Source organism: Falco cherrug, chromosome 13 (genome assembly GCF_023634085.1).
Source record: "Falco cherrug isolate bFalChe1 chromosome 13, bFalChe1.pri, whole genome shotgun sequence".
Taxonomy (NCBI): Eukaryota; Metazoa; Chordata; class Aves; order Falconiformes; family Falconidae; genus Falco; species Falco cherrug.
The window spans coordinates 26130790-26157208 of NC_073709.1; the positions used below are offsets into that span (position 1 = coordinate 26130790).

Genomic DNA, 26419 nt, shown 5'->3' on the forward strand with positions numbered 1-26419 from the left:
GCCTGGCTTTCCAATCTACTGTTAATTGGCGCAGACGAAAGCCCCGAGAGCTGGGCTCGCACAACAGCACACCGCTGCTGCGCCCCAGAGAGCCGGCCTCTTAGATTTGTATTTTTAGAGCTTTAGCCATTCACATGATTTCTTCACAATTTATTACATACAAGAGAGAAATAAAGAAATCGTTGGATGCCAACACCTACAAATTTACAAGATTTATGTATTAAAAAAAAATTTGTATTAAAAAAAGGGGTTTTTTTCTTTAGCAGAAAAAGGGCATCTTATGCAAGAGAAATAATGACTTAGTAATAAGGGAAAAATGCTAAAATATTACTCCTAATAATGTTAGCAATAGTGGATGAAATAAGAACGTCTTTCTTGGCTTGGATGCTATACAATTGTATTCCCACATATTATATTTAAGGTCTCATTTGTGACACTGTATAATGACTTATATATCTGAAGCCATGCTTCCAACTGTCTGGCAACTTGCATGTATGGCTTACAGAGGGTTTGGGTTTAGCTGGTTGGTTGGTTTGCGTTTAAGCCACAGTTGCTACTATTTTCTGTTAGACAGTGTTTGTCTTTGGACTTGGAAATCCTGAACCATTGTACATGGGGGTCTTACTGACCTTTTCTGACCATTTGACTACCTATCATCACCGTAACCCAGAAGCTAGTGCTAGTATATACTAAAAAAGAAAAAAGGCAAGGCAAAACACAAAACATACTCTCTCTCTCCAAAAAGAAACCAAACTCAGTCAGTGGAAATAAAAATTGCCTCTCTCACTTTGCATATGTGATTGTATATAGTTCTGAACTCATCTCCCTTGTACAACCCTAGTCATTCACATTTAATTCTATGGCTTCATTTGTTTTCTCTTTGTACAGTTTCTCAAGCACTATCATAATCTTTTCCATTATAAATTCTGGCCCTTCATATCTTCAAACAGTAATATAAACAAGTAAAAGGCATTTTTGGGGGGCATGTGTGCATATCAGTAGAAGTGTAGTTTCTTGGTGATCCCATATCCCATTAGTGATTGGTCATATTTAATCCAGAAAATATTAAACACTGCTTACAGCGCAGCTGTGGTTTAGCATCACCAATTCAGCCAGGCCAATACAGAGAGTCTTCTACTGGGTAAACCTTCCAAAAAGTTACTTTTAGCTAGGGGGGAATAAATTAGATTAAAAAGAAAAAAACACCACACCAAGAAACCCAAAACAAAAAAAAGTGGCTGGTGAGTTAAAACATCACGATTCCACGTTACTGAATTGAACTGCAAGTCTCTGGAGCCTTATTCCCCCCCTTCCTTCCCCTCTGTATTTTTCTTCTTCTGTTTTTATGTTGAAATCACAGGAACTACGCAGCCTAGCAAGGCTGTAATCACTCAGCAGGAGCCTGGCACAAGCACAATGCAACCACCAGCCAGGCAGCAGGAAAATGAAGGAAATCTCTCTCTCCCTCCCCCCTAAGGTTTCTTAAAAGGGGCTCTCGTGAATGAATCTTCCCGGTAGCCACCAACAATTTCTTATTCCTTCCGAGCAATCATCAATTTCAGCATCAAGTGGTTTAGTGGCTCTACAACTGGTAGTGGCAGCAGAGTAAGCCCAGCATGCAAACTTTTTGGCTAATTTAAAACCCTTGTGCTGCCGAATCAAACATGACAAGACAACAGTAAAAAGAGAGGCTATTATCCCAAATGAGAGTCGGCGGATGGCTGAAATTGGCTTGAGTGGCAGAGACAAAAGAGGTGGAAGGAGCAGGGACAACCAGGCATGATAATACCAGATGCAGCCTACTCTTTCTCCCCCACTCCCCAGCCCAGTCACACATACCGCTACCTGGAGGAGAAAAAGCAGCATTTCTGAGTTTCATGGCCAGGCAGAGAAAAATACACTTTAAGAAGATTCAAAATAAATTAGTACTTGGTAAAGCATCTGCCCCATGGGCATAGAGAAACTTAACTTCCAAGAGACATCGCCCTTTCAATAGAAACCCTAACACTCCGAAGACTAAAAACTGTCATTTCCTACCTGAATTCATGTCCTGCTGCCCAGAGTTCATGGCCATGAGTGAGGATTGGAAGCACTGATTTAGGATAGAGTAACCTTAAAATAAGAATAATCTGTGGCGTGGCTACTGGTGAATAGCTGCTACCCACACACTGCTCACCAAGCACCCAGAATTCAAAGAGCTGCTGGGGAGGAAAAGTGGAGGGCAGAGGAATTAATTTTGCAAGGCGTTTGGGAGACCACAAGCAGACTGATGATGTTCAGAGCCATGAACCCTGGTGATGGCTTGCAGCTCACAGAATGATGACCTGTGGGATCACTGGAGAGCAAGCAAGTTGTCTTTTGCAAGATTAACAATTTAAAAGTGCTGAAATTAATTTTGTTTAATAGCTGTGGGTGCAGACTCCTTACAAAGTAGGTTGCAAGGTCAGCAAGCTTCCTAAAGCCTTTTAAAATGCAGCTTTTTATAGGGACAGTAGATTTAGGGTGGCTTAGGGCTTAAAGATCTAAAAAGCAAAAGAAGTGTAAGAGGTCATTTCCTACCACTTCCAAATCTTGGGTGAAGACACGTGCCCTGTCTCACTTCTCCCTCTGTAACATACACTTACTGGTACCTCCAAAGCTACCTGACGCAGTGTGGGTTTTTGGGGGTAGGCAAGGTGAAAAAAGGCATTTAAATCAAACACAAGAACCAGATTAACCACTACGTAGCAGGTTTAGAGACCCATTGGAACATGCCTACCTGTGTGGTAGGAGAAAAGAAAAAAAAATTAATAAAAGATATATAGGAAAATGAGAGACTGGGAGGGGAAAGGCAAAGGCAGGGAGAGTACTCACACCATTGTCGTCGTTCCAAAGTAGCTCACCTGTGATTCACATCTGCTTCCTTATACAAGACCATACCCTGCAATTACTGTACCGTACAGAGTGTTTCAAGGAACAGCTTGGCACACCACTGAAATCCAGATCAACCATTTAAAACACTTGCTCAGCTTCACACCCTAGTACGTGTGAGCTATCACTCACATCCTACCAGCACATGCTGGCTAGCACTCCCTAACAGGACGCTTTTGTTCTACATTTTTAGCAACAGCATCCAACTAATTGGACAGGTAAAATACTTGTACTCATAGCCAGCGCAAGTTTGGGGAATAGAAACAGGGCATTTGTTTTACACCACTGTGTATGATGGTCTGAATTTGCTGAATTAATCCGCAGGGCTTTGAAAAGTATTCACAATTTGTGCAGTTGGGCCTGTATGAACAGTGGACTCATGATTTCAGGCAGGATTCTAACCCCCAAAAAGGCTGCAACCCAATGCAAAAAAATTTCAGTGTTTATACACATCCACCACATCTTGCAAGCACATCTTCCCAGGGAACAGAGAAGCCCAGGTGAGGATATGATCACAATAGTTACAGCGCGTGCTTCATCCCGCCCACTTCTTTTAAACTTTCCCCCTCTTCCACCAAGTGAAGGAAACACAGGGTTTACTTTCCAGACAAAACCCAAACCCAGTAAGATGCCAAGCGTGGACACACAAGCGTCGCCACACAGCCTGACCCTAGGACAAGCGAGCGTCACCGAGCAGGGAGACCTGCACTGGCCACGGAAACGCTCCAGCCTTTGTGGGCAGCCCAGAGGAGAGAAGCGTGTTGTCCCGTGTAACAAAACTTAGCTGCTACTGTCCTGCAGGTGGAGGGTGCCATTCCCCTGGCAATGAGGTAATTGACAGTCATTAGAGAGGGCAGAATTAATTCTGCTGTGAGCCCACCACTGACAGCGGCCAAAGCAAACGCACCAGCCATTTTTCTCTGCCCCTTTCACAGGGAGTTAGAACAAAGAAAGGGGCCCCTGGGAAATACTAAGACACCACAAGAAAATAATTTTAGATGCATATTAATATTGCCACCGAATAGCGTATGCTTTCAGGCTGACACATGCTGCTGCTGTGGTGGTTGTTCCCTTTTCCCCCACCCCCCCTCAAAGTTGAATTCATATCCTCATGCAGCACTCCATGAAAAGCCCAGTTCACAGTTCAGCAAGGCACTGCTTGAAAGGCAAGCCGGATACAGGTCCTTAGGGCATCTCATCCATCCTGCACTTGGATGGCATTCTCCACCAAGGGACCCCATTAGGAAGGAAGGGCAAGCTGAAATCCTAACCCAAAGCAGGCTGAAACAGCAACGGCATACTGGTATAGCAGCGATGGATGAGACTCCATTTGTCTTCAAAGCATGGGAAGCCAATATATCTGCTTCACTGCAAACTCAACTTTACTTTCCAACCTTGTAGTGTACTTAAAGCTAAAACGTGGATCAGCTTTCTATCCGGGGATAAGGCAGCAGAGAAGTGTCACCCAAGACTCCAATTAAACAGATGGGGAGTGACGCACTTCCAATGCAACTCCATACAGCAAAACACCCCGAGATACACTCTCTGTGCTTAAAATCAATCGCCCAGGAAGGTATTGCCACAAGCTACAGAAGGTTTCCTTTCCCTTCCCTACAGTGGGATAACTCAGAAGCATCTTACGCTAGTACAAAGCTTGCTGGAAAATGCAGTGGCTGTAGGAATGCTATCAATACCAGAGGTACCGCAGATGCTGCTCTCCCTACAGGCCCTTCCAAGCAGGAAGAAACAATACGCTCCTTCTGCAGCCCAAGTAATTATAGACTTGCCAATATTGCTTTATATTTCCCTCTTCATAAAAGAGCTTTGTATCAGTGTTGAACAAGTTGAGCTGTGAGACTAGTGCTTATCTGGAAGTCTCTGAGCTAAACTTGGGCCTGGCAGAAGTAGGTGAAGCTTCACTCACATCAGGAAAGGCGATTCTGTTTATACCAGGCCTGAACATGGCCAAACCAGCTTCCTTCAACACTGCTTGTGAAAATATTTAAGCTTAAGTAGGTGTAATTCCCTCATGGATAATATATAAGTATACATCTCCGGACTTCTCGATCTCTTTACATGTTCGTATAGCCAGTATGTAACGTTACAGCACAAACTCACATTCTTCATCCGTGGGGCCAATTTCAAGGAGAACATAGACATTCAAATACTGTAAGGTAAAAAAAAAAAAAATAAATTACACTTTTGAAAGCTAGTCACCTGCTTATAGGAAGCTCTAGCCAGGGCTCTTATTTACAGTTCAGTGGCATCTACTGTTGCAGGTGAGAACCTCCTGCGCCAGGAGCCATACAAGTGCAAAGAGAGAAGACTGCCATGACCGATACATCATGCAATTCAAAGAGACCAGCAAGAGAACTGCTGGGAATTGAATGCACGTGTCCTGTGCTCCAGCCAGGAGCCTAAACCTAAAGGTTATCCTGTCCTAGCGTAGCACCATATCACCTCTAGCGCCAATTAGGCTGACCAGAACTGTATATATCTACCTGCCTATTCAATTCATATCGAGAAGGAAGGAGAAAGGGGGGCGGGGGGAAGAGAGAGAGAAGAAAAAAAAAAAGGCAAGGTCAAGCACTTAAGTATGAGCCACGCACCTTGTATCAGTAAGAAACACCTCACACAGCCCCAAACCCCCAGCCCAACACCAGAAACTGCTGCCTCCTGCTAAGTTGTAAGTCAGCTCACTCCAATCGCCAGACCAGTTCTCTTCTTATCTGTGTTCAAGACCACAAAAACGTCTCCCACCACAAGCCTTTTTATGCATCTCTGTTTATTGTTCTCTGTAAATCCAATGAGAAGGCTAACGTAGGTGTTCTGCTAATCTACAAAACCTGATTAGCGTGCACCAAAGACAAGGACAACTATGTGCTCCGACATGCTGAGAAACCTCACAGAGTGGCATCCTAAGCGACTGCAAGAGCCGTACAGATGAGATGTCTAACAAGGCTGTCCCAAAACTCTGATTTACACTCCCTGCCTCAAAGTTTTGACTTTTTCCCTACACAGCAGACTTTGAATTGGTCCTGGCCAGCAGGAGAGAGGGACAAATGCAAGAACTACCCTCTTCAGTCCAATTCTCCGTGGGATTGAACATTTCTCATGAAACAAAGATGCTGCCTCAAAAGCCTGTTTTTCCTCAACCTGTAAAGTTCTGAAGACCTCTCCAGAAGTCTCCATAGCCTAGAAGACGGCAGTGAGCCATGAAGCCCATCCACACCTCACCAATGCTGTGCCTCAGCAGATCTCCCTGCCCACAGTACAGCACCGGTTTTGAATGACTCACAAAAGAGGAGAGTTGGAAAAATAAATCCAGGATCCCGGCAGAAAACAAGAGAAAGAAAACCCAAGTCAGCCAGCCTGAGCTCCAAAATTATTTGTATAAACATCTGCCTTCATGTGACACAGGTGAAAAGAGCTTGGTCTTTCTCTGAAAGACCAAAAAAGTTAGATTCTGCCAGTGATTTCTGATGTAAATGTATGTAGATAGCAGGTACTAACTTTACTGAAGTCATTGCCATACCCAGGATTATTAAGCGCTGGATGTGGCTTTGAGCAACCTGGTCTAGTGGAAGGTGTCCCTGCGCATGGCAGGGCATTGGAACTAGGTGGTCTTCAAGGTCCCTTCCAACCCAAACCATTCTGTGATTCTATGATCAGTTCCAGGAGAAACAATACCAAGCCTTGGTCATGAAACCTAATGTGATTCTATTCACCTCACCATCCTTATCCTTACAACCATGAGGCCAAGAGATACCATACCATATAATGGTTCTCCCAAGCCCAGAAAATTGGAAAGCTTACTATTTTCGTTTAAAAATAAATAAATAAATCTTGCAGTCACTTTTGAACTCCTGTCTGTACCACTGGGACAAATGCATTCAGCATCAGGAAGAGAAGCACTAGGAGGGCTTTTATGATTCAGTACAACAAAAAGAAAAAAAAAAAAAAGAAAAAAAAAAAAGAGATAAAGGTGTTGCAAAATGTCCTGTTCCTATTCTGGTAATAATCTCAAAAAAAAAAAAAAAATTAAGACTCATATCAGAAAGCATGTCCCCTATTTTTATCAGGATTTTAGGTTTAATCCATGTAGAGGATTTCCAAACTAGCTTTTATTATAGCACCAAAACATGCTAAGAATACTGAGTGAATTAATCAAAGCACCTTGATTCACAACCAAAAAAAAAAAAAAAAAAAAAATATCAAGAAAACCTGAAGCCCCAAAAGAAAACGGGGTAGTAAACACTGAATTAATTTTTTTGTCTCTTTTCCCTCAGGCATGTGGAGCAGTCCCATTACCAATACAAGATGGTCAGGGGGCTGTTTGGTGGGGTTTTGTGGGTTGGTTGGGTTTTTTTGTGGTTTGTTGTTGGGGGTTTTTTTGGTTTTGGTTTTTTTTTTTTACTATCTTACTTTTTCATACAGAGACGAAGAATAAAGAGACTTTTGGGAACTGACCGTGGTATGGAGTGGGAACAAGATGCCTTCAGCCCTTCTCCATAAACCATTCCATCAGCAGAAGTCTCCGGCAGGTCGGAGACGGACTAACTTCTCCAAGGTATTAAATTAAAAGATGTTGAATTAAGTTAAATGCCCCACATTGAATTGACATTTCCCTTTTTTAATGCAAGCTAAGATTGATGAAAAATACCACTTATCTACATTAAGGGTCAAAATATCCAGCAAAAGAAGCCTCTGGTTCAGCGCGTCAGAGCAAAGTCAGTCTTACATAATCCGGGGACCAGAACGCGGATCACATTCTGATGATCCAATTAATGGTGGGATACTTTGCAATCAGCCAGGAAGCAAGGCCCCTAACAGATTGTGGGGCTGTAACATCAATTTCTTAAGTGCATTTAAAGGATTACAAATGTTAGTCCTGGCTTGAGATTGAAACACCTATTGAGGTGCTCTGAACCACATTACAGTAATTGGGTACCTGAATTAATGCCATTTCTTCTGATGGGTGAGTTGAACACACTGGAATTACGGATTTCTTTTGCTGTTTCACTTTCAGCGGGTTTTGTTTTTTTTTCTTCCCCTCCTCAGAACATAAATCTAAGGCAGAATATCTCTTTTTATCTAGATAGCTTTAATTACAGCCCTGAGGCACCCAAGTACTGTCCTAATTTTACCTCCTACATTGTTTGGGTGCATTTCTTTTTTTTTTTCTTTTTTTTTTCTTATTATTTTACCATGCAGTGACATTAAGAAGGGAATAAAATAATTTTCTTGAAGCTTCAGGGGGAAGGGGGGAATAGGCTGCTGAGAGATGGAGAAAGAAGATTCTTTCTTTTCCTTCTCATATCCCTCTTCCACTATGTAAACCTTTTTATGCATGCACCAGATACCATTTGCAGTGTTTTACACCTCTAGAGAGCTAGAACTAGGGCTGCCTCAATTAGTCTTCTATTCCTTCTGAGGTCAGTTCAAGTAAAGGTCTCAATCATATCAAATTGGCAGGAATGCTAACTACCTGGGTATTTCAAACCATACAGGGTTTAGCCAAAGAGCTTAAAAAACATGTAGCTGATTTCAAGAGCATCTAGCGAGCATACAGCATAAAGCCATACATGTGTGCCAGAGACTAAACTCACTCACCTGGTGCATGAAATGTTTAAAAATACGAAATAGGTTAGGGCATAGGTTTGTTTGTAGGGCCTTTCAGCCAGGCAGTGTCCCTGTTAGACTGCGGTACGCAGCATATAGGACACACGCATTTTCCTCTTGTATCTTATGAGTTTTGATAATTAGAGTTATAACAGGGAATTCCATCCATTTTTGTCCTCTGCGTATGTGGCGCTGACATTTCAGCGACCTCAGCAGTGATTTCTCACTTGCAGCTAACTGGAATGTACACAACCATGATATAATGCTCACACTGTGAAAAAAGAGGTGGGAAACAGAGCGTGGTATTCTAAATATTCCAGTCCACTCTGTACATTTCTTTTATCTGGTTACAGCACATCAAGCTTAGATATTCTTTTAATTACTAATAGACCTCAAAAAAAAAAAAAGTAATTGAAGTTATAAAGCATGCATGCAAGTATATACACACACACACTTTATAATTCATGTATTATACATTCTTTCAGAGGTATTACAACTTTTTGTTCTATATGCAGGATTCTGTAAGAAACTGCAATGCCACAGTGATTCTGCTATAATTTTGGTTTTGCTTAAGATACCTGTAAACAGCAGATAGAGGAGCTATTTATCTTCTTTGCTGGTTAAGAGGAAACCTTAGCGTATACCTTAGGGGAGCTAAGGAAGCACAATGATTTAATAGGCATATGAAGGGAAGAGACAGCTTCTAGTTCCGTAATAGAACTTTCTGATGCTCAGGAAAAAGTGGTTTGCATGGTTTGGTCGGATAGCCTTTTACAGTTAACTATTTTTATTTTATTAATTTATTTCCTACCACATAAGAAACATCAGATTTAGGAGGGGTCACTGGGGACCATTCAGCTGTGCTTCTTGTTTCTCTTGAATGGTTTTGAATGTTCCTTTATTTTCCATTCCCACTAAGGCAGGGTATTCCTAGAGTTTAGAAATAACCCTTCTGAAACACAATGAAACCTACAAACTATCTCCACATAAGAGGTAATTAATCAGAGGATAGACGTAGCTTCATTGTAAGGTCCAAATGATGAAGCAGGGCATAAGGATTTTCAAGAAGTGCCTCAAATTTCAGAGCAGTTTTTGACTCATTAGATCATGCTAGCTGAAATGATTTACATACAGATAATGAAAACGCAAACCCCAAGGACTAGTTAGCTGTTTAGCAGTGTATACATTTTATATAAGCATTTCCATACATCTAGTTTTAAATTCATTAAAAAATTAATTGCTACCCAGCGCTCTACATTGCACAGCACGCAGCTCCAATGCACTTTCTAAATGACTGCCTTCTATCACTCCTCCAGTGAGCCTGCAGACAAGTCAGACTTTGCTGTCTTGAAAGCCTCGACTACCAATTTGCAGCAAAGCTCACGTTTATTATAGTTAGTAAGAATCAAGAACTGAACTTCAGGAAACATTTGGGGTTTTTTTTTTTAGTATTTCGGTAATGTTTTGGAATAACAGAAAAACTTTCTCCCTCTCCCCCTTTGGCAAAGGCAGCGTGATGCCCTTAGGAGTCCACCACAGAGACACCAGCAATAACAGCTCCAACATGCTCAGAAAGCACTGACCTCACTAACTCTCATTTTGGACCCGATCCAAAGTTTATTGAAGTCATATGGAGACTTTGCATTAGCTTCAGTATTTTGCAGTTCAGGCCTTCCAGTCCCATTCCCCCCTCAAAACCCTAATGGAGCTTTGCTGTGCGAGCGTTAACTATGTTGTTATTGCCGTGGCACATTCAGCATGAAGTGCCCAGTGATAACGTCGTCCCAATGTCTGTCTGCTTTTTTATGGCTTGGGTAAGAAGAAAAAAAAAAAGTTATTTTCCATAAGTAATTAACAAAAATTAGTCTTGGATTTTTACAGATGGGTAATGATTTGGGACCCAAGGGGGCCTAAGGTTCACTTTTTAGTAATAACATTTAATGGATAAAAATTTAAAAAAGTCTTTCCACACTCCTTCCATCATATTTCCCAAATATTTACAGTGTACACCTCGGGTTTGAAATAAACCAGGGAGAACTAATGCATTGTTTACACTTGGAATCCGAGGTGGCCCCGTCCCAGCAGGGCAGTACAATGCGCTGTATCTTTCCCTTCTCAGTACTTATCTTAATCTTAATAACTAGCCAGACAACTGACTCCAGAGTCCTGCGCTTATCGACTGGAATTCGTCACATGCACACAAGAGAAGACAAGAAATGCATTATATAACAATGCCATACAAATCATTATCTTTTAATATTTAAAAGTATGTATTCAAAGTCTGATATGAAACCATTTTGGTTGAACTCAATTCCACTGGTTGTTATTAAATTTGATAGCAAGTGAACAAAAATACACTTGTAACGTATTTATCTGCAGAAACGTTTATTTGCAACAGATCAAAAGGCTGCTTCTTACTGCATTTTAGTTACTGCTATCAAATGCAATCTGCTTTTTAAACATGCTTTGATATAGGAAGACTATTTTCAAAACAGGTTAATAGGAAATACATAATGTTGGTGGGTTGTTTTTTTTTTCCAGGTATCCTAAGCAGCAAGAAATACCCAGAGAGCGAACAGAAAGTCTATTGCGCCCTCACTGCAGGCCTATGACATGATTTCTTTGGAACAAGTTTCTGTAAGCTACAGCAAAACCTGCATCCACCAGGCACTTAGACTGTGCTTTCAAAACTGTCACATGGATCTGAATTTTGGTTCTGGTGTCTCTAAATGGCTGCCTTTTTTTTTTTTTTGTTGCCAGGAAGCAGACACATGTGCGAACCACAGCATCAGGGGCACTTTTAGTTGCAAGGTTTTTGCTGCGAGGCTTTTCACGTCTTTCTCTGTACCTCCATGGTAAGAGCTGCTCGAGTATATATGCACCATGATGGGGCAGGGGGGGGCAGGTAGGGGCACACAGAGAATAAGGATTAGGAGCCCACTCCTGCAGAACGAGGGAAGGGACAATGGTTTTGAACACAGATCCTGTCAATAGCCCCTCTCCCTTTGCCTGCAGGATAATGGAGAAGATGGATACCTCACACACTGACATTATTTTACCATGCACTTCAACTGGGCTTATACAAAATAAAGATGAGTTAAGAAAGACGCTGTAAATTTACTTCTCTGCTTACTTTGCTCTAACCCAGCCCATAAAGCGTTGCTCATGGCAAGTATTCACACCCTCACGTTCAAACAGACAAGCACTGCTAGTGCCAGCTTTTCCCAAATTTCTCTTCCACATCAAAAATTTTTGAAGCACACCCTAGGCCAATCCTAGTGTTAAATCACAAACCACAGTAAATCAATTAGTTAATCAATCCCATCAGGCAATCAATTAACATGAACTAAGAAATCCCTGAGCAGACATATTCTCATGCGAACAAAGGTCACCCACTGGGGCCTTTATATGTCTGTTCATATTAGTTTAAGCCCAGGTTTAGAAGGAGAAATTTTCCTGTGATAACAGTTCTTTGTATTGATGTGTCAGCACAGACACCTAGTCTCCGTGTGTGTCTGGCAGAGATCGTCTGTATTTTTACTCATGTAATAACCAGAGGCCACTTTCAGAAGAGGGAATCTGAGATCTGTGCTCTGATGCAGCGAGAGACGAGACCTCTTTCAGTGCCACCGAAATGACTTTGCGCCAGGCTTTGTAACCGTACCCGAACAAAAGAATGGACTGGGCTTTTTCAAGCACACACGTCAAAAATGGCAAGTGCAAGTGGACTCGCCATCACCCCCAAACACTTCATCCACGTTGCAAAGGTGATTATTGCATCCATTTACTGCGGTCAGGTTCAGTCTTTGTAAGAGCTAGGGAAAAAACATTTTGAACACCTAAATAAACACCTCCTCTGTGACACCTGAGATTCCCCTTTCTACTCAGAACTATTAAATAATTACATTAATTACCAGAATTTTATAGTCACGTGGTAGTTGCCACAAGGATAATCCACAGTTCAGTGATGAATCCATTCAGTCAGATTTACAACAGACTTGCAACCTAAGGAGATGAGGTTACCTCCACATATCAGCTGGAAGAAACTGAATTTTTGGGGTGGGAGGAAGAAAAATCCATGCACACAAGGGTCCACATAAAGTTCATAGCAAAGCAGAAGTTCCAGCAGGGCCAAATGCGGATGGTAACTTTAATGGCGTGATATGAAATGTTATGGGTCAGGCCTGCTGACTTCTGCTTGATCACCATCACTACTTGTTATTTGGGTATGGTTGTGCTATGAGGTGGCTCATCAGCATAACTCTTATAGCAGATAATCAAGCTGTGTAGCACCTGGTCTTCATTTACCTCCAAAATCCATCGCAAGTGCAGTGTCCGTTCTGCATCACTCCTTTTCCACTAAATAAATTGTACATTTAGCAGCAAACATGGTATCAAATAAAGTCTGGAATGGCTCTTCTAATCCCAGCCAAAGTCAGGGAAAGAAAGATGCCTAGAACAGTGCAGAATTGGCCTAACTTGGGACAGGGGGGAAAAAAATGCAAAGGTATGAAAATGTATTCAGCAATGCTCTCGGTGCTCAGATCCAGCGGTGACAGGACTATAAGCAGATGCATTAGGTTGGAAATATATCAAGGTTAGATTAAGCTGCAGAGTTTCCATTTTATTAATGGTCTTCAATCTGACTCCTTAATAAAATGGAAACCATTTGTAAAATTTTGATCAGAATCCACACTTAGCTTTCAAATGCTTGCAACCTTTGGGTATATTCGGGAACAGATTTCAGAGAGCCCATGCCTAAAAATGAAGGAGAGAAGGGAATGAGAAGGAGAAAATGACTCGAGGTGAGTCAGACCTTGAAGTGAATTATTATGTAAACTGTGAGTTAGGCTAAATGAAGAAACCGTTGGGACAGCATGGTGGGTTTTTTTGCATGGATCGCAGAGATGCTGCACTGGACCACTGCAGCATCTGCCACAGCAGTGTAACTAGAAGAGTAAATATCTGAGATGTCTATATTTAAATGTTATCCTCAATGGCATAGCAGAGCCACTGGAGTGCTGCTTGAAACTGGAAAGCCCAGGTGGCCGGCAGGCTGAAGAAGGAGCGGGAGCTGCAATTAATGCAATGCTCTATCATTATCAATTCATTCAAGTTTACTCTCTCCTGTTGGCAGGGAACAGAAGAGAGAACTGTTTTACCTAACAGTTACTGGAGAAAGAAGTGTTGTTGAATAAAATAAACGTGACGGGAAAAGAAAGTTCCTAGAAAAATCACCCCTCAGCTGCCTCTCTCATGCAGAAGGTAGCCTGCATAGAAAGAAACTAAAGTTTAGGTTTCTAATGTAAAAAGAAGCTGAAACCCATGTTCAGAGCTACGCAAAAATTTCATTTAGTAGTAAGCCTGCCAGAAAGGGAAGGGAAAAAAAAAAAAACCTAAAAAAAATCTCACAAGTATGTACACTGTGCAGCTGCACTGCTGGTATCTGAAACCTGAAGAAGAAGAAATCTTAGAGGCATTATTATTCATATGTGGCAGTCTGTGGATTAATTGACTATAGGCTTACACAGATTGCTGAAATGACTTTAACTGGGCTTTTTGTCTGGTAAGTGGTTGGATCCAAAGCAAAAGGAACACATGGAAAACAGAGGACTGAAGTTCTCCTTCAGAGAGGGAGAATCACATCATATGATCTCCAAGCAGGATCAGAGTGTTAAAAAAAAAATACAAGGAGAACAGTAGAGCATCATCCACACTGACTTACAACCTTCAGTAAGAACAGTTGAATTATCCAAGGCCATGGCCTTTGTTAGCAAGCAGAGGCTTTTCCTAACACTTGAACCCGATGACGTCTATACTAATAAAGCTTACATCCATAATGAAGCATGAGCACTTCCTCTGGGAAAGGCCTGGAGCTATCAGGAAGGACAACATGGTACTGTAACAAATTAAAAGTCTGCTCTCTCCCTTTGACTTTGATATCTACTTGGATGACATTTGCAGCACTGATAGGGACAATGCTACAGAAGGAAGAACGTTGATTAGTCTAGCCACTAGAAAGTCATCTATTATCCTAGGAGACAAATCTGGAAATTTTTAATAAAACTCAACACTGTCACTTCACCTTACACCTATGGCCAAGACATCCTCCATACACCACATCACTCACCAGTCCTTCCCTGTTGGTAGACTACTTGAAGTTATGTTGAGTAGTGGCACAGCAAAGATTATAAACTCAGGTGAAGTTCACCACAAAAAACAAGAAGATGACGACAGTACCCATCTCCAAACTAAACTAGCAAAGTGAGTCAATGTCTTGCAGCTTTTTGGGGGACTCCAGCAAGACTTAAACAAAATGCTTTGTAGTGTCCATCTCATAATGAAAGAGAAGGTACTCAGCAAGGTGCTAATCCAATGCAACACACAAACTAGCAGTTTATTTAAAACAAAACTTGATCCTTATTGGGAGCCGAGATATTTGAAGCACACACAAGTAAAACTAATTTAACCTTTGAAAAGTTATCTCCGGAGGGAAGAACAGAAATCCCTTTATAAGATTTTTAAGCACTGCAATTATTGACGAGGACTATATTACTTCAGTTTTCTCTGATCAGAAAAAAAAGCAAAGCCACAGGAGACATCAGCAGCTGTCAGGCTGTTTTCCAACTGCAATGAGGTAGTTTACAGTGGGCTTGTGCCAGTCTCTTAAGACCCAGTTAAGAAGCCTTTTTAAAATGCCTTAAAAAGCCAACTCATACATTAATCAAGTTGAGCCCTCATCCATACTTACTGCAATACATCAATTACCATGTCTTTTTTTTTATATTTTAATAAATTCCAGTTGACAGCAGACACCTTATTAAGGCTCACTAAAATGATACAATAAGTAAAAGGCTATTAATATTGCTTTTTTTCCCTGCTGCTATTGTCTTGCCGCACTGGTCTGCAAACAAATTCAGGCTGCATTACAATTAATGCCAATGGAACTCCTTCTAACGACTTCCAGCTTGCTAATTTTTTACGCTAATAATAAAAAAAAGGCATTGCTATGCAAGAACGGCCCCCTTTTATCATGCTCGCATGGCACACTAGAGAGCTCCTGCCATTGTTCACATGAAAGACAATTAAACCCAGGAACATCAAACCCAAAAATGACAATCTGCTAACCAGCACTGGGTATTGCTGAATTCTTTTCTCTATTTTCTGAACTGATAGAAAACAATTCTCCAAAGACATTTCCCTCCCCCATGCCCACCCTTTGGAAAAAAAAAAAGTTTGAAAAATACCCTCGCTGATTTATGCATCTCTGCCTAGAATTTATTAACTGTCTAGGGCCAATTTCTCTCTCACATGTCTATTGCCTCCAGGTTTGAATTCTGGACACATTTCAAGAAATGCAACAATAATATTGTCCATGTAGTTTCATATTTAAAAATAAACAATTTTTTTTCCATGGTTCGTGTTTTCTGAAACACAACATAAAATGCTAAAGGCAGGAGCATGAAGTTGGTGTGCTGACAAGTTTATTTCTCCCAGTCTTCTGGGGAGAAGCATGGAGAGCAAAAGGGGTCATATGGTTTGTTGAAAATTAAACACTTTCACAATGTTAATTTAGCGTAAAAGTAACTTCTATTAAAGGTTTTTTCATCTATGCCCTTTGTTATGGAGCTTAAGACCCAGTTTTATAGCAGTATTTTCAAATTTGCACCTGGAATATATAGGTATTTTTATTTTTTACTTTTTTTTTTAATGAACTGTAGTTTTGAACTACGTGCATTTACAGAGGCACAATATTATAAACATGTCCAATTATACTACTTTGTACCTCTGTAAATGACTTTTCACCAAGAGTTTCAAGGCACTTCAGTATTTGTTAATTCTTATAAGATCTTTGAGAAGTAGATGTTTTTATATCTATCTGTTTCACAGGTATATAAACTAGGTGACAGAAAGGTTAAGTGATGTTTTTAAGACCACGATGCAATCCTGGTAGTAATACAAGTACAACCCCAAAAACCCAACCGTCACCATGAAGATGCCTCAGAAATTTTGACAGCTCTTCAGCTCAACATAACACTGAAGCACATACTTAAGATGCATTCTTACCCAGGACCTCACTTGCCTAACTTCAAGGACACCCCAAAGTCCTGCTTGGCTCTCAGCCAACTCCAGCTGCCTTGATCACGAGGTACTTCCTGAGCCAAAGCCCACGCACCTCCCAGCAGCTTGCGCCCCAGCCCCGTCACTTTATCTTACCCCTAGTAAATGCGTATTTATCACAAGAAATTCAGGAAGTTAGAACCACAGCAAATAACTGGTTGATATTCTGAAATATTCATGTTACTAGTAAGTCAGCGAGTGTATGGATGTCCACGTTAAATACATGACATTAAGATGTAATTGATAACTTGCTGATTGCTACACACTTGACACGAGTAACAAGAGGCAAAGCTTTGGCTGAAGGATACAAGTCTTACGAAAAGAGTCCAAATTATATTTAGTATCAAATCGTAGAACTACGTGTAAGCATCAGACCTTATAAACATGCAGCGGTAGAAGAAATTTATGTTTTTAGTGAGAAACTGGGAAATTCCCATGTACCTTTTGCCATATATAAATGACTTCCTACCCCCTTTAGGCTGAAGGACATCAGGCCTTAAACCCATCACCTGAGAAGCGCTGAGTATTTCCAGGCCTCTGCTTCAGACCAAAGTAGTTGCGGTAAAATCTACATTTGGGAGAAACGAACATTTTTGTGTTGTTGTTTAACAGCCACCAAGAGCTGTGGAGTGTTAAGAACATACCCCAGGAAAGATGGATTAGTAGGAAGTGGCCAAAAGAGGCCATAAAATGTGCATTATAAATGCAATTCATCACATAACTGTGCAATTTGTCAAATGGATATTGTACCTTGCATAGTGTCTTTTGGGACAGAAGCAGAAGAAAAAGGCCTGGGAGATAACAGTTCTATTCCTGGCTCTGCTACTGGTTCTCTTTTTGACCTTGGAGAAGGCTTTTTAGCCAAAATACATAGACTGTTTTCTACTCCTGTTATTGCACATCCAACTTCATTTTGATCAGGTCACAGTTGCACTTCTAAAACTGTGGTGTCCTGAATCCAGAGAACTAGGAGACACCTAACAAATCTGATTTTTCAGGTGTCCGTTAGCCTATGGGCCGAGACTACAGAATTTTATGCATAAACCAGGAAAGATAAAGCTAACATCTTAAAGATATTTCACAAGAATTAACTTGATATACTCGCAGATGTGGTTAAATAGGTATGGAAGTATTTCATTGTTAGACTAAGATGCCGCTAAAATAATTGCAACTGAATAGCACAAAGCAGAACCTTATATAAGTGGTGCAACACTGGAGTCATTGAAATCTGTAACTGCCAGCCATCACCCAGCCTGCTAAAACACAGCCTTGCACTCTCCATCAGCTGACCAGTCAATGGGCTGGGTATTTGCTGGATATGAAAAATCTCTTTAGCCATTAACCAGTGAGTCGGACTACATGAGCATGGAGCATGTGACCCTTACCTGTTACTCCTGGGAAAGGAAACTTTCTGTTGGGGAAACAAAAGGAATTAGGCCTGCGGTGCTTCCCAAACTGGATGAGCCTGGGTAGTTGTGGGAAGAAGGACAGAGAAACCTGCTGGGAGCAGCTCTGCTGCTTTATGGTGGTGTTGCCCTCCACTGTTGACCAGCAGTCTCTCAAGGCAGCCTCACCAGCTGCTCACAAAAGCACTCCAGTCTGCTCCAGTACAGCCTTCAGCAGCTTCACTCACTGTACCCACTCCCAGAGTAGGAAAACTCACGTTCTCTCTCTCTCTCTGAGCACTAACCTCTCTCACTGAACCAGTTAGAACCACAATGGCTTGTTTGGTTACATTCCATCCAAACATGCACTACTTTGGCCCCAGTAAACAGTTAGTCTTCATCCATCTCCAACATACACTACTTTTCTGAGGTACCAGCTGGGATGTCCCTTCAGCTCGGCATATGTGATAAGGATAAACACACTTGCACTGAGTACACCGAAAGTTCTTTTGGCATCTCAGTAAGACCCATGGAGCAGCTGTGTGCATCAGCAGCGGTGAAGCAGCCAAGAATCACTGGCAGCATCCTCACCTATGAAAATCACTGATTTTTGTAGATAAGGAGGCTGCGGTGCTGATCTGGCCCACTGTGCGCATAGTGGACAGCTTGATCCAGGAGGCAGCTACCTGCACCTACCCTGTCTGCCACCTGTGTAGTCCAAGGCCTGCCTTCTTTTCTCTGTAATGGAGACTTCAGCTCTACAGCAGAGTGCAGGCTTTCACTCCACATGAGCCAGCTGCTTTACAAGTGGCAATTGCATGCAGGGGCTGCACATAAACCACTGCCATTCCTCAGCACAACTCACTGGGATTTAAAAAAAAAAAGAGAGAGAGAAAGAAAAAAAAAAAATCTCAATTTTGCTGATTTGGGGGGACAGGGTTGTGGGTTTGTTTTGTTTTTTTTTTTTTTTTTTTTTCCCCCCTCCTGAAAAGACAAAACAAATTAAAAGTACTAAAAAAATCCACTTCTGTTTTCAACAGTCACACATGCACTGGGTTTGGCTCATTTAGACACTGTATTGGAAACAATTACACAACTCCCCATGTCTACAATAAAAATCAAAGGCAAACTTTTCCCCCCCACCACAACATACCATTTTTGCAGCTCATTTTAGCCCTATAGAAAGTATGAAAAAACCCACCCCCAAATTCATACTGTTGAAATCAGAAGCCAAGTTTCAATTCATGGGATCACAAAAGAAAAATAAAGAAAGAAAATTAACAGGTCTGACATCACAGCCAAATTTTAGCATCGCTTATATCCGTGTCAATCAATAATAAACCCATGCAGTTACTCTGAATTAATGCAGATGGAAAATGAAAGTAGACAAAACCCATACTGACTGTAATGAAATTGCTTATTGATAGTGCTTCACTTACTGTCCAAATAAAAGCAAAGTATATGACCAAATTGTTTTATACACATTCCCTTCCTTTTAATTACAGTGTAAGAGCAGCAATCGTTATCTCTTCTATCAACTTACTTAGATTTATAATATGGCCTGCTCCCCACACTTAAGACAATATAACCTTACACCACGGCAATATTATAGTGCCACATCCTGTATCCTAGCAACGGTTTAGGGCTTGCATTTGATGTCAAAATAATGGGTCCTGCTTAATCTCTTGGTTTCTTGAAGTAGGGGGTCAAACACTGAAATCTAGGAGTTGAGGGAAAAAGAATTACTGAAGAGCATTCTAAAAGCACACCTATGGGGTACATGTTTATTATATACACATGTGCACACATTGATGCCTACAGGTAAACAGATAACCACACATGCACACAAAAAAGATAGTCCTGTCTAAACAATTTAAAGACAAAAACCAGACCGAAAGCTGAGAAATGGAATGATGTACGTAATTTTCAAGATATCAGAGGCTTTTAACAAATACAATCTTCCTCCTGCTTTTATAAGTTCACTGTCTTCTGTAAGTTCGATAAAACATCTGACTTATGGTCCCAGTTCTTCCTCATCTACATTTGGTCCTGTCACCACATCAAAAGAGGAAAAAAAAAAAAAAAAATTCCTGCCCCTAATTTATTGTGCCGTGCCTTTTCTTTTCAAAGATTTGGTTAAAACATACTGATTAAGTGATCTGCTTCCTCGTGACATTCACCAAGCTATGACATAGCTAAGACTTATCAGCATTTAACTAAAAAAGTAATTGTGATGGAAAAATCTGAATGGCTTGGTTTGTATCAGCACCAGGATTGCTGGTGGTACCCAGCAATAGTGACCAAGTCACAGGATATTATTGGGTATCTCTGATTCAGTTCAGAGACTGGAAAGCCCTTGGAAAGAGCAGGAATCACGTCTGGGTGGTTGTCAGAAATACACGTATGTATGTACGTCTGTAAAGGCGTATGTGTATACTGCCTTCGCAGGAGAAAAGACACAAGGCTGAATCTACAATTTTAAGAGCTGAGGAAAAGTGAAGAACTGACAGCCACGCTATTGGAATCTTCCCAGGTAATCCAATCCCCATCATTTCTGTATGTACAGGTTTGTAACTCTTACTTTTAATGCCCCTGGGAACACTGCAGACCAGGTAGGGGAACGGAGCATCAGCTGTCCCGTGAGCAACAAGTAAACAGGGCTTTGTTGAAACAGCGGGTTTCTAAACAGGGCTGGTACTCAAACACACCGGGTAGGCTTGGGGCTATTTGCTCTTCTTTGCCCCCGAGGCCTCGACAGAACAGAAGAAACAAAGATTGTTTCAAATTGTGTTTAATTTTCTCTGCACATCAGTTAAAAATACACAAGGAAAAAAAAAAAAAAACGTTCCCCTTGAAAACTTGCAGTGAGCGTTCAAACCAGCAGAAGGTTTTGTGTGGCAGTCACTGTTCATCCAACAGCTACATTAACAAACCTTCAAACGCCCGCAGTACCACAGCTTTGCCTTCCCTCGCTGCACCCCACCAATGCAGCCCCTTGGGAAGAGCCAGATAAAACAGGCAGCCCCTGGAGCATGCCCCCAACGTCAACTAACCCCGGCTCCGTGGGACCCGCGGAGACCGGAGAAATCAGAGGAGCCACACTTGGGTGCCTGGTACAAAGAGAGATCCCCAGCACAAGAAGAAAAACACTGCTCTTAGGCGAGCGATTTCTTTGTTATCCACAATATTTTACTTCTAGCTGCAAACCCAGAGCTTGAAAGGATCCTTGCTAGCTCTGTTTATTTATTTAAACCAATTCCTGGAGCCCTTCTTCTTTCTAAACAATACTGAGGTGAAGAGTTTACAGGAGCACGTTGCCCAGAGTTCAACCGTTCAGCAAGCGCTTTGCTGCAGCCCTAAGGAGAGGCAGCACCCAGCCCGGGAGCCTGCCCCATCCTTCTCTCCGTAAGGAAACTGTTCGCTGCGTGGGCACACGCACACGGCAATTCACCCCTCTCTGCAATTGTCATGGCAGTCATTCCCTGACGGATATTATTATCCCCTGAAGACGGTGCGTGGACAACCCTACCCCCTGCTAGGCTGTCCCAGTTTTATATAAATGGCAAATCTGGTCAGCTTACTCTATGGGAGGGAAATAAATAAAGCAAGCTCCTTAAAAAGGGCAGCTGCTGCCACACTGCTGCATTAATGCAGCCCCCGCAGAGGGAAGGCACCCTCCCTTTTTCACTGCAGGTCCTTCCTTCCCCCCTGCAACGACACCACCACCAGTGAGGCACTGGGAGCCCTGCCATTGGCTTTACTGGGCAATCAAGTCTTCCACAATCTCCGGCAGCAAACAGGGTGTAGGCTGGCAAAGAGGGTCAGGTCCCTCCATGCCCCACGTTCCCTCCCAGCCAGCGCTGTTGCAAGAAAATGCTTTGAATTTAGGCAATGTTTCAACTTGTGCTGAGTAGCGTTAGAGATGAGCACAGCTTTGTGCACCCACCTGAACCCAGGTCAGCCTAAGCACAAACCTAAGTACCCTCTTGAACTCAAAGTCAAAACAAGAGAAGAGACAAAAATGCAAAGCAAAGTTTCAATTAAAGTATTTTTTCTTCTCCAGAGTTCTGTAATCCAACACAGGTTGGCAGTAAATAAAAACCAAAAAAAGAGGCACTTATAAAACATCTTTCAGAGGAGACTGTTGCAACAGAAACTGCGACCAAATCACAATTGTTGTATGAACTTGGTCTCTCATAAAAAAGCATTTGTGTGCTTGTTTGTTCAGAAGAATAAAGAAAAAAAACCAACGACACACACAGAAAACCCACTAAAAAATGAAGCCACACATCTTGCATGGCACTCATTTTTGACACCAGAAAATTCCCTTTACATTTCCTGGCACTGGAAGCCAAATACTCGCCTTGATCCACGTGCAAGGGAAGACTTGCAGACTGGGGAATTCCGCAGCTTTTCCACCCTGGTGTTATAGAAGCTCATTTTACATTTCCATTGGACAGGTAAAATTAAAATCAGAGGCAGGTAAGGAGAAAACAACCATTATAAACTAGTCTAACGCATAGGTAGAAGGTTTGCCAGCCAGCTTCTAAACAGCTAGTTTGTATAATACCCCGACACACACCTGCCTCAAGTAATTTTCCCCTTTTTGGGTTTTTGGTGGGGTTTTTTTCTTCCTTTTTTTTTTTCTTTCTTCTTTAGTTTTAGCTGGGTTTATTTTTAATCACGTAAAATAAATTTTATTGACCCTGAAACAAACCTATTCCAAGTTTTGTTGGTTAATTGCCATTAGCCACACAAAACACACCGAGGGGTTTCTCTTCCTTGGGCAGATGAATAAAACTCTGCAGACACAGTAAGAGTATTCTAGAGGCAGTGAAAACTGAAACCTTTAAAAGAAGAAACAACAGAGCAGCAAACTACAGGAACTTCAGAAAACCTTTCAGAAAACCAGTCTCAGCTGAGTCACTGCATGGTAGAAACTGTCATTTTGATACATGCCTGCTTTTTGCTTAGAAGAAAGGGACAGAAGTCTCTAGTTGCTACCACACTACAAACAATAACACTTCAACATCCTTTTAAAAAAATTAAAAAAAAAAAATCTCAGGCTGCTGTCAGATGGTCAGTTCAATAGACATTTTGTTTTTTCCAGTTTTAACATTTACAGTCACAGAAAAAAAAGAAAAAAATGTATGTTGTGCTCATAGCCAGATCCCACACCATCCTCCTTGATTTGCTTCTTTCCCAAGAATTCTGTTCTGGTTTTTTAAAACAGCGTCCCACCACATAAATCACACACCAACACCGCAGGCATATGGCCAGCACAGGACTTCTGCAGCAGCTCATCAGGTAAAATTCAAGCTCACGTTTACAGCTTAAGTGATTACAAAAGAGATGAGTAATAGAAGTTTGGGGTTTAAGTCTCTGGTTGTAGTTTATGCTACACCAGGAAACTGAGTTTTCAGGATGTAAATTTCCTCACTCATTACCATCTGAAAATAGCAGAGAGCAGCCCCAGTGGCACCCTCATCTACAGCCTTCCACTGACTTGGAATTTAAACGTCAATACCAGAACACTGGCACCAAGTAACTTTCTAAAATGAAGTTAAATATCGTGTTTAAAAAATATAGTGTCCAAGACAAATTTCAGCACATCGGCTAAATCAAAAAGTTTAGAGTTTTGGTCAGTTCATATCATTATTCAGATCATCACCAGCTGCCTCTCTAAAAGTGACTCTGATCCAACTGGGACTAAAAAGCCAAATGCAAATCTTACTAGCCTAGTCTTTCCTCTAAGGCTTTAGGCTCTTCTGGTTTTAGTCATAGATATAAAACCCATGAGAAGTCCCTTTCCCATTACGTTGCTGGTAAGATGCTAGCAGTGAAGAGATATCTGAGAATACTACAGAATGTTAAAAAGAAAGTGTGGTTTTATTTCTTATCTAGGAACATAGGTACTCATAAACGAGTGGTAGATTGCTTAACTGTGTTACACAGACACTTTTTATGTTTTGTTTGCAATTATTTGAAATGGATTATTGAAACCAACAGTCACGCTGACATTACGCCTTGCTACCACACTCTTACTTTAGCTACTCATTATAAGCAAAAAGAGGAAAAAACCCTGTGATAGTGATTTGTGACCTTAGGGGAGACCAGGTGCAGAAAAGACTTTGTGAAAAAACACGAATAAAGTTTTTGCCAGTCTTTTCCAGGGAACACATCTGTGTTGTATCAGGTACAGGTACCACCAGCCTATGAAACGTCAGGTAACGGTGAGCAATGCAAACATTTGTGATCATCTACTGGAATTCTTTCCATGGACTGCAAACTCCAGAATGCTAATTTCAGTTGATGTGTGGACATATAACTTATCTGGTAGCATTCACTTTAGTACTTACATATAACCATCACATTTTGTAAATGATTAACAATGCAAATACTCAGCACGTGCCTTTCCAAGTGTTCTCTGCCAGTAAAACGTTTGAAAATGTTTTGATCTCAACATGCTGAACTGCTGAGCATAGTAGTTTTGCACTTATGCCAGTGTAAATTAGCAGCAAGTCAATGGAGTTAAACTGGAACCAAAGAAAAAAAAGGTGCGAAAGCGAAATCAGATTCTGATAGTCACATTTTAATTATCACAGAAAGAAGACTTGAAATGCACTGCAGTGAAGTCAAGAAAAATGCTGTTGCTTGGTAAAAGTAATATTTATAAAATAAACTGAATGTAGTGAACATTAATAATGTTGACTTTGCTTTTTTAAATTGTGCCAAGAGTTGCTTGACCATTCATAGCAGCTTTTTCTTTTACTCTTTACATGTGCTTGACACAGTGTAGTACTGAACTAGATGGACATACTTCTAGGTGTTTTCAAAAGGGTTTCCAAAATCATGAGAAGTAAGTAAATAGTTGCATGTAATGGTGAATTTTAGTTATTGAGTTTAAACAAAGACACTGGAAAATATTTCACAGAGAACAACTCATCCTTAAAGCACATCACTCAGCTTGGTTAACCCTAACACACATGCTTCGATTTGCCAGGTTCAAATATGAAGTATCAGCTGCTAAATAAGAGGCAAGCTCCTCTCCTAGGACAGATAAATAGCCCCTGAGGTGAACCTTTAGTCAAGCAATGGACCAGCTGGAGGGAGTTCACCTTCTCTTGGAGCTGGGTTACTATTCATTAGACATGTCTTGCTGCTTATCTGCGAACTCGCTGTAAGACAAGACTTCATTTAACATGTAGGCAGAACAACTAATTAGCAGCTTTTTTCCTCTGACTAATACAATTCCCTTCTAGTTGCTCCATAAAGAAGATTCAGTGGAACACCTCTGTGAAAGCAGTGGAATTCCAGGTAGTTATGGTGACGAATTTCATTGTGAATGAGGATCAATGTCCCATACTACTTTGAATAGTAATTTCTTAATTCTTATTCAAATCCGGCCAGCAAGATAATATAACTTGAACTGAATTGGCCATGTGATCCTGAAGGCATCCCATTAATGGGCTGTTCACTTAATTTATGTAATTTTAAAAAATTAAATACTCATATTTTAAATCCCTACTGCAGTCCTTCAGATTGAAAGTACATGTTTAAAAGTTATAGTATCTTTATAAATCAGTATGTCTGCACTTTCTTAGTTTGTTGACTGAACTTTCCCAAAGTTTTAATTCATTTTCCCTCATCTCTCTCTCTTCTGCCTGTGGGAAGACTGAATTCCCAGCATCGAGCCTTTTCACACCCATTTACTAGCCATGTTACATGTCACAGAAAAAAACCTGCATTCATAAACTCTTATTTCAGTTGGCAAACAAACCAAGGTTTTCTATTTGTACAGAGAAAGCATAAAAATCCAGTTATAGGGACACTTTTACTGGTGGTCTGAAGCCAAATAAATCCTGTCTGTAAGCAAAACGAACACGAAGGCAGTTATTAATAACAAAAGCTTACGGGCCTAATTCTGCAAGATGCTGAGCTTCCTCCTCCAAGCCAACAGGGACACAAGGTGATCAGCACCTTCTGTGAAGTATTCAGTAACCATGCCCCAAAAGGCTCATTGCAGGTGCTCCAGCACGTCCCGAAGGCACAGCTGCCCCAGGCAGGAGCCCACCCGGAGGGGGCGCGCCACTGAGCGAAGAGGTGCCCCATCTATCTAGGGCTATTTATAAAGCTCACACTCAACATTCAGAGCCAAGCCCTAACTTGGCTACATGTCAAAGACCACACTGAAAAAACCCAACACCCTTATACCATCATTAAGAAAAACGCATGAAGCACCGATTTCTATTTTTGGCCACAGTTGTAAGCATCGCCAGGGTTACAGCTGCTTTATTGTGGTTTCTCAAGAATTTCCTTGATAAAAAAGGACAACAGAATTAGCTGAGCCTTTTGGAAATAGTCGCGCAGTCCAGCTGTAA

The 26419-nt window shown here is 41.2% G+C and overlaps 1 protein-coding gene across 28 annotated transcripts in view; it reads right to left on the minus strand.

Annotated features, from left to right (window-relative positions):
• The window catches only part of ESRRG (estrogen related receptor gamma), a 408187-nt gene that overhangs the window by 237519 nt on the left and 144249 nt on the right, over positions 1-26419 (minus strand). Inside the window, exon 1 of one of the 28 annotated variants that reach the window (XM_055725765.1) lies at positions 20620-20643. The exons of the other annotated variants lie outside the window; for them this stretch is intronic. The gene's annotated coding sequence lies outside the window, so the exon portion shown is untranslated. Of the gene's footprint in view, positions 1-20619; positions 20644-26419 lie in introns of those variants that run through there. 28 annotated transcript variants of the gene reach the window in all.